This window comes from Xenia sp. Carnegie-2017, unplaced genomic scaffold, assembly GCF_021976095.1.
Source record: "Xenia sp. Carnegie-2017 unplaced genomic scaffold, XeniaSp_v1 HiC_scaffold_24, whole genome shotgun sequence".
In the NCBI taxonomy this organism is placed as follows: domain Eukaryota; kingdom Metazoa; phylum Cnidaria; class Anthozoa; order Malacalcyonacea; family Xeniidae; genus Xenia; species Xenia sp. Carnegie-2017.
This window is the reverse complement of record NW_025813487.1, coordinates 9,554,893-9,564,208: the sequence shown is the minus strand read 5'-3', so window position 1 is coordinate 9,564,208 and position 9,316 is coordinate 9,554,893. Positions and strand designations below refer to the sequence as shown.

Below are 9,316 nucleotides of genomic sequence, written 5' to 3'. Positions count from 1 at the left end.
GGAAAATCCCAACCCCAGTCGGGAACTTTTTCTAGAACTTTGTCTTAGTTGGAAGGGGAATTCCATTAGTGGCTCGCCCTTAAACAGGAAACCTTAATTGTGTAACTAAAGTGATCGCTATTAAAACAGGAATACTATTTTCTCTAAGGAATTTATTAAATCTAAACATTTTCAATAAATTTGAGTGCAGTGAACCCCGTTAGCAATGCACCCCAAACATAAAGAAACGTTTACATAATATTACGCTGTTTCAAAAATCTTTAATTTAAAGGCAAGTAGCTATAAGTTGAATTTTGATATCTTACCGTTGTTGATGGTAAGATATACAGTAAAATTCAAATTTGATCTTTTTGAGAACTTAAACCTGGTAGTGTGGCCATCATTTGACTTCTTTGACGATTTTAAAGCGCAATCTTCATTCCTAGTTTAAATACAGAAAATTCGGTGCTGTATCAAAACTTATGGCAGTCCAGGGGCGTATCTAGACTTGAAGTAATGGGGGGGTGTGGAGAAAATTTGCCCTGCAAAAGGGCGTTGCCCACAAAAACCCCTTAAATCATTATGGCTAACAAATTATAATCATTTCTATTATTGCATACGTTGTTTATTAGTAAACATTATCGAAGATTAGGTTTCTAACACATACATTATTACAAAATCTGTTTTTGAAATATAAACCTTAACCGTTTCGGACATAACAGTAAAACAATGTATATTTGTTCTCATATCAAGAGTCTTAAGTGAGAATAATCTCAACGTAGTCTTGAGATGTTGCTTTTTACTTGAATTTTAATCTGAGTTTACGGTTTTTTCTGGCTGCCCAAGACTTTAGTACTACATCCAGATGAATTGTATCTGTTAAATCCTTCTCGGTTGAGAGGACAATGAGTTCTTCCAGCCTTTCACCTTTCATTGTTGAGCGCAAATAGTTCTTGACAATTTTCATTTTGCTGAATGATCTTTCAATATCAGCCACACTTACTGGAGCAGTAAACAGAAGTTTGTAACATTTACAAACGTTTGGGAAAATTTCTTTATTTTTGAAAGCAGTGTTTCCGGCGTCGTGGACTGTCTTACATTCTTTCTCTGTCTCATTTACAAAGTTAACAAAAATCTCAAGTTCTGCATACTGCGACATACAATCTACGCTAATTGATGGAGGAAAAAGTTCGGTGACCTTTTGAACTTGTTCAAAATTTGGTTTAGTCAGTCGAGGCTGAAGGATAACAGCTAAGGGTTTTATTTTTTGCAAACAACTTTTTATGTTATCTCTACATTCTCTGATGAGGGAATCGAGGACCTCAATCATGCATTTTCGATAGTTAGTTTTTAGTGACATAATTGCCAAAGTCTCAGGGTTGTCATCCAAACGTCTACTTAATCTTTTATTACTCTTTCTAGCAAACTCTTCCTCGGGATTAGAGCCTAGAGTCTTCGCAAACTCAACACTCGCATCTATTTGGTCATTCAATTCCGATTCATTGTGCCGTATTCTTTCCAGTGATCTAAAAGTTTCATCAATCAGTTGAAGACCATCAAGGATATTGAGCTCTGGCTTCTGCATCTGTACTGTCAGGATCTTGGTCTTTCTCATGATAAACCTCATAAACATAACTTCAAAAACAAACTCAAATTTGACCATTTTCTTACAGAGCGAGGTTGCTTTGGTTCTGGTTAATGAGTTGTTGTCAATTTTTGCTATTTCCGCTAAGGCATTTCGTATGGCTTCAAAAGATCTCCATACCGCTTCAATTGATTCACTTCTATACACCCATCTCGTCTTTGAGAGATTGCGCAATTTAAGAGCATTTTCAATTTTTTCCACATGTTCTTGCAACATAGAATCTCGTTTACAACTTCTGCTGAGAAAAACATACAGCTCTTCGAGCAAGCTATACATCTCAACAAATGTAGAGGCCTTTGAGCAATGCTCATTGAAATGGTTTGATCTAAAAACATATAATTGAAAAATTATTCAACGCAGAGACTAGTCTTAGAAATATTTAAAAAGATATAGTTAATGCCTAAGTAATTTATACGGCAATGTTTAATGCTGTGCATTTGACACATACCTATGGCCTTGACATGGGATGAATGGACATTTCCTGAAAATGTTGTTTCCTGAAAATGTTGTTGAACTCCATTAAAAGTCCCAGACATTGAAGCTGTGTAGTCGTAAGACTGATACACTAACCCATCGTGACAAATAGGTAATCGTGATTTAAGGGAATCAAGAATCTCTTTTTCTTGGCCTTCACCTGTTTTATTCCTTGTTTCTTTCATCTCCAATATTCTCTCGTTGGGCACGTTGTTTTCGTCAACGTAGCGCACTGCCACTACGAGGCGGTCCGCATTTGAAGTGTCAGGAGACGTGTCGGCCATGACTGAGTATATTTCAGATGAAACGATATCTTTTACGATGCGATTCCTTATGTCTTCAGTCAAAAGGCTAATAAACTCATTTTGTGAAATAGGTGATGGGTATTTTACTGAATAAGGTTTCATGTTCTTGTCTGACAGCCATGACTGAAGTCTAGGGTTATGCCTGGCAACAAGATTTGATATTTGGATAAAGTTTCCCTCGTGCTTTTCATTATGCCCTCTGAAAGCTAGCTGTTGTCGTGCCAATGTTCTTGCGATGTCTAAAAGGATCTTTATGGCTTCTTGGTTTCGCAAATTGTTTTCTTCTTGTTGTATTCTTACTTCTCTTAACTTCTTTTCCAACATTACATCAACGTTTTTCATATTGCATGCAAAGTGTGCCAAATCACTCAAAGCAATTTTGTGGGATTCGGAAGAGAAATGCTGTTGCATCTTTCCTTTTTTATCTTTACCCACGCTTCTCATCTTATCCCATGATCGAATTATTTCCACTTAGTAATCAATTAGTTGTTTTCGATGGTATGTCAATTTTTCTACTTCCTGAACACTGCCCTGCCACTTTACGGCAATATGCCCTGCAAAAACACTGTTTTCAGCAATTGGGGGGGTGTCACACCCCCCCACACCCCCCCAACAGTTACGCCCCTGTATGGCACAAACATCTAGCAAAAAGCCAAAATTGCGCGTGTAATATTTTGAGTGTATCCTAATAATCCTATTTCCTAATGCCTTAGCTGAGGTTATCCTCAAAATAAGGAACGGAGGAAAGAGAAAGGGGACTCCCACAAAATAACTGGGGAATTACCGTTGGGCATTTATATTGACAACTTTACTTGTGTTGTACATCTGATGAAACAAGAAATTCGTCTGCAAAATCTGAAAGTTTGCAATTATTTATTGGTAAAAATTATATGGATATAAAATTTAGTCTTTATTATTTCTAGTCACGAAGAGATCATATGACATTTTTCACGTAATTAATACTTTCATTTCCTAGTAATTGTCTTTAATTACCATGAAGGAATTTATTGTTGATTCAATTGCTGCTTATGGTGAGGAAGACGTCAAGCAGCAATTTAAGAAGATAGTGCTTTACATAAAGAAAAGGTAAATCTAGTTTTAACATGTATTATCTGCCTAGATGAACAAGAGATTCAACTCCCAACTTCGAACTTCTATATTTGTCACATATAGATCATACATCATACACATTATTTCCGTGGACATTCAACGTCATTATATTGTCAAAATCGTGGTCGAAAAGATTGCGCTAAATTTTTTAAGCAAAGGGTAAATAATGTTTAATAACTATTAACTGATTGAATTTTAGTGGCTTCAAAACATGGGATTGAACGCCCAAATTCGAATTCCTATTTGTCGCACAGTCGCAGATATATGTAGTTAGTAATTATTCTTTCCGTGGACATTTGTCATCAGTATATCTCTAAAAGTTAAACGCTATCACAAACAAGTATATTAGTTAACATTTTATAGCTCTTAAAGTTAGGCTCACGCTGATGCTCATCCATTTTGCTGACGATGTTGGTCTAAACTTTTTACTTTTGTTTTCTGCTTTCTTGAAACGGCAGGAACTGACCTTGTTCTTTACATAATAAGTCTGATTTGCAATAAAGACGAAATATTACACCATCTTTTGTTTCAAACTCATGTAATATCTTGAATATCAAGAAAACAAGATGTCGCTCTACGGAATTTGTTTTATTTTGTATTATTTGAAATTGTCTGCTTGTCCTGGTTATTGTAAAGACATTACGACCAACAAATTTGACATTCTTTAATAACTTTATTAATTTCGATAAAATGGAAAAATATTCATTTTAACTATCATTCTATAAAAAAGGTAGCACAGGGCCGGAATTAAAAACAATTAGATTCGGATCACCATGTCCTTTTAGTCGAATGTGACCATATGCGATTTAGCCATAAAGTCAAATGCCTTTGTCCACGTGTTACTAAGATTATAGTATATTACAACATTCCTACATTCATGTTCTACATAAGTTACCTTGTAACGCGTGGTTGAGAATTGTGTCCTTTAACGCAAAATAACCATGATTAAAAAGTTATTTCATGAACAATATATCAGGCGGAAAAAACTTGTTAATTTTGGATATCATTCTCGATTTCCATAAGTTTTCAATGATTTTGTTACGTATGCATGGACAAAAAACTAGAAAAATTTTTTTCCTCAAATTCATTTTGAGAAAGGCCTGCGTTTTAATTTAGAGCATTTAGTCAACATATGTATATTTCATGTTTATGTAAATTTCGTAGTTTCGAAATTTGAAAATGACAAAAAGTTAGTTTCCTTTCACTTTAATATGCATTACGTCAATAATAAATGACGTAGTTTTCATTTACCTCATAAAGCATAGATTTGCAAACGCAAAATTATTTAAATCATGATCTCCAACGTCATTTTGATTATTGTGGTTAAATGACAATTACGTAAATTGCTGACGTCAGGGGTGCATTTGTAGAGAAGTACTTCAACATGCTTTAATCTAGGAAACTACATTGCACTTTGTATCTAGTTTGGTCGTTTCGTTTTTTATAGAACACCAAAAGCGCTGAAAGTTTTCGAGAAATGATCGAGGAAGATGAAAGGAGTCAAGACGGAGGTCGTTAATTAATTACAATATTTCTAGAAAAAATGCGTGATCCGATATCAGGATTATACATAATGCAGTAAAACGTTCACTGATATAAAAAATTTTTATTGAACAAGCTTTTGCATGGTTCTAAAGTTTTTCTAAAGTTTTTCAGAGGAAACTACAGAACACAAAAAACTTTAGAATCATGGCACACTGGAATAACTAAAGCAGCTGATAACAACTCAAGAACACTTCCACCACATTATAATATTCTTTTAAAAAAACAGTGACTATACCTATCACATAGAACATTGTATCATATTACTTTATTTCCGCTTTTTTATTTATGTGTTTATATCGTGTTACACCCCATTCGTTTCTTTTATAACCCGTCGAAAGCTGTAGACAGACAGCCGAAAGCTTGTTCGATAAAAAAATTTTATATCAGTGAACGCTTTACTGCATTACAATGTTTTTGTTAAAAATATTGTATTATTGTCAATTCTAATTGCTCACATGTTTATAGTGTTTTTCAGAAAAAAAAAACATATTGAAACTCATGGAATTGGTGACAAATACAAATTACAAAAAATTACAAATACTTCTCGAAAGAGAAGAAGATATCTGTATGCTGATGAAAGAAATGGAAATCTTAAAGAAGTGGTACCACCACACTATTCAGGGCTTTCAATTTCAATTATTTCTGTATTTATATATACGTGCTTCGTCACTATAAAACATTTGGTTGCACTTGCAATCTTCATCTTTGCATTTCTCTAAGGCTGAAGCTAATCGCTGACCCAGTTTACTCTGGGCGCGTGTGCTTAGGTTATTTAAGAATTTATATTCACAATGACTTTCACATGTCACAGATTAGATGCTTCTCACACCTGTCATTTTTTACCATTCCTGTATCACAATAAAAGTTTGTTTCAGGTGGATATAGTGAACTTAATGCTGAAGAGACTAGAGATGACAGGCTTCCAAGCCAAATAATTGAACTGATGACGGTCGACCGTTTAACTGAACAAAATTTTAGCTTGGTCGTTGAGGAAATTGTGGAAGAACACGACACGTTAAATTACAGTGATGAAGATAGAAGCGGGACGTTGGATCAGAGAGTGATGAATGATGAAAACGAGTTGTACGTTTCGTCCATTGAAAGCTTCTGGGATGACTGGGAGCTTCCTTCGAGATTGTCAGCTACGTCAGAACTTTGAGGACCATTGACCTTTGGCAAACATTGTTGTAAAATAGTGCAAATAAAAACACTGCAATCAACACTAAAATGTCTTCAAGTAGATTTGCATTCGTGAAGAAAATTGATGACTTTGAAACAGTTTCAAAAACGTGAACATATGTTGTTAGATAGATAGATGGATAGATAGATGATTTATTTCTTAAAACTGGCAGCCATATTGCTGAAATACGTTTAAGATTACATATAATACATACATAAATAAATTAACTAAATTGCATCTTCAATGAGTTATAAGTTATAAACTATTTCTAAAACGTTTGGTATTAAAGTTAGTTTTAAATGAAGATTGAGTCCTAAGTTCCATAGTTGAACGTTCTAAAAGAGGAGGCAAAAGGTCATGAAGCTTATGTAAGGAATCTGCTACTATCTTCTGAAAGAACGCTGTTGTTATATCATTCCTCCTTTCGCTAAGGCGTTGCAAGTTAGTAAACTGCAGAGCGTTTTCATATTCTTGATGAGGCAGGATTATTTTAATGCTCGCTTTTGGACTGACTCTAGGCCTTTCCACTGCACCAGCCACTTTCCAACGTGTAACAGACATCGTGTTATCCGGGTTAACTTATAAAATCTACTTGTGTTACCTTGATGATGTCATTATTGTCTCGACTAAGACCACATCAAGGGGAGCCTGAAAAGCCAGCTAAAACCTGTGCAACTGTCCACTCAGATAGTATGAGTGCACCTGTTTATACAACTGTACGACTGCAGCTCTCAACTGGAAAAATTGTCATAATAAAGTTTGAAAGTGCGCAACCCTTAAATATTTCAGATTTAATAGTGCCCCATGTTACTAAGTTAGGAAACGAAAGCAAAAACCTACCCTCTGCAAACTGAAAGAACTTGCAAGGATCCTGTTTAACCGCCAAATAGTCTTGGAAGATCAGCATGCGGTTTATCCATTGATCCTACTTTGAAGTTGCATCATGAGTATTTAAGTGACCCCTGTCTTTCTAAACTAATTAACATGAAAAAGCGTGGAGTTACTCGCCCAACACGGGCAGAGGCTGACAGCCCCCTGTTGAAAGCATGGTACACCCACTACCCTCGCCTTTTCTTGCATGACGGTTTACTAGAGCTGTCCATACGAAAGCACACTACCACGCTTCCACATTATGTCATGACGGTACAACGAATCTGCATGAGACAATTTTAGCGGTAGTGCACGATAACCCCTTTGCTGGCCATTTAGGCATCACGCGTACAGAGGAAAGACTGAGAAAACGGTTTTCTGGCCTGGCATACGTCATGATTTTCAACAATATACTAAGAAATGCACCACATATGCTCACAATACAACACCAGGAACAATAAACCGAGCCCCCATGGAAAATATTAGTGTAGGAAAACCATTTACGTTTTGGGCAATGGATTTTATGGGACCATTGTCAGAGACTAGTCGCGGAAATAAACATATTCTTGTCATAGTCAACCACTTTACAAAGTGTTGTGAAGCATTCGCCCCCCTCCCCCAATAAAAAAGCAACCACAGTAGCACCACTTTAAACAAATAAGATATTTTCTCGTTTCGGTCCACCCGCTGTTTTGCACTCTGATCAAGGTCGCAATTTTGAGAGCGTTCTAATGAACGAGGTATGCGATGCAAAGGGGATTACAAAGACCAGAATGACTGCATACCATCCCCAGTGTGATGGCCAGACAGAAAGACGAAATAGGACACTTCAGCACATGCTTGCATCGTTCGTTTCCGAATGTTAAAATTATTGAGATTTACGGCTAGACAGTGTTGTTTATGCATATTACACCAGCAGACACGACGTTCTAGGATGTTCCTCTTATGAGGTCGTGTTCGAAGGCACTCACCGTATGCCACTTGAACTAGAAATTGAGATGCCGCTGTTCCACCCGGTTTCTCGTAACGATTACATTCGGGAATTAAAAGAGGTATTTCGTGACATTCGGAAGATTGCAAAGAAACAGTTAATGCGCGTAACTGAGGAAAGAACACGTCGAATACCAGAAACAAACACTTGGCAGTCCTCTCAAGAGGGTCAAACGACCATGTTGAGAAGGCCTAAAGGTTGGAAATTTGGGAGTAAGTGGGAAGGGCGTTTCAAAATTCTAAAAAGTACGGGAGTTGATTACAGAATTGTTTCTCAGGGTGGTAAAGACAAAGTTGCTCATCATAATCAACTTAAATTAACTTGTGTCCCTTTTCGACCGAGCGAAACACTTTGCCCAACTAGGGAAGTAGGTGAGTTCCAGGTGGTTGACAATATGCATGCACAAATGGAAAACCGCAGACTAAGGCCTGCTAGACTCAGACAACATGTTTGCCTCCCTGATTGGTATGGATAAACTAACTAATTTGCTTGTGAGCATGTTCTCGGGATGAGAACACTTAAGGAGGAAGGTGAAAATCTGTTCAAAACAGCTGTGTAAAATAGTTCTCTTTGTGTTGCCAAAAATAACATAAGCTTGAAATAATCCTCCCTTCCAATACACTCTTCCATTACGTTGTACATATACATATTTGATATAAAATGTTTCCTTTAGTCATAGTTAACGCCTAATGTGTTACATTATAAATATTGCTACTAACGTTAATAAAGTCAGTCCTGAACTGGAATCGTTTCTGTTATTGTCTCGGTACGCTACAGGACAACATTGGTATATGTATCCTTTAATCCCGTAGAAACAATTCATTTTAAATAAACTTAATACAGAAAAGCATGCATAATGAATAAAATCCCCTAACCTATATCTAGCTGATGACACCACTGGTCATTTATTCGTCAGCTCAATGAAGTACACTATGGTATATAGCAAATTTATAGATAGTACAAATAGAGAATAAATATAAATTGCTATGTTCAATTGTAAACATTGCCCGTGTTTTACTCTTGCAAGTCAAATATTTTTGTGTTCATTTACTGAAAAAACAACGATTGGAATTAATCTTCTAATGAAATGAATAATAACTTTGATGAAAAATATGTAACCCAGGAGTAGAAATTCGGGCGGGCTTCTTCACTGATGGCTTTCAACTTCTATAATAAGGTATATAATTAAATTGTTTTACAAAGTACTTATAGCACAT

The 9,316-nt window shown here is 36.0% G+C and overlaps 2 long non-coding RNA genes across 2 annotated transcripts; one reads left to right on the top strand and one right to left on the bottom strand.

Moving 5' to 3' along the window:
- Positions 1-1,228: 1,228 nt before the first annotated feature.
- LOC124451078 lies at positions 1,229-1,817 on the bottom strand. Its single transcript, XR_006950334.1, has 2 exons — positions 1,745-1,817; positions 1,229-1,614 (listed from the first exon to the last, which is right to left on the bottom strand). It is a non-coding gene; the product is annotated as an uncharacterized LOC124451078 (long non-coding RNA).
- A 1,337-nt stretch (positions 1,818-3,154) lies between these two features.
- Positions 3,155-6,542, top strand: LOC124451077. The gene is made up of 4 exons (XR_006950333.1): positions 3,155-3,282; positions 3,380-3,489; positions 3,577-3,672; positions 4,961-6,542. It is a non-coding gene; the product is annotated as an uncharacterized LOC124451077 (long non-coding RNA).
- The last annotated feature ends 2,774 nt before the right edge of the window (positions 6,543-9,316 follow it).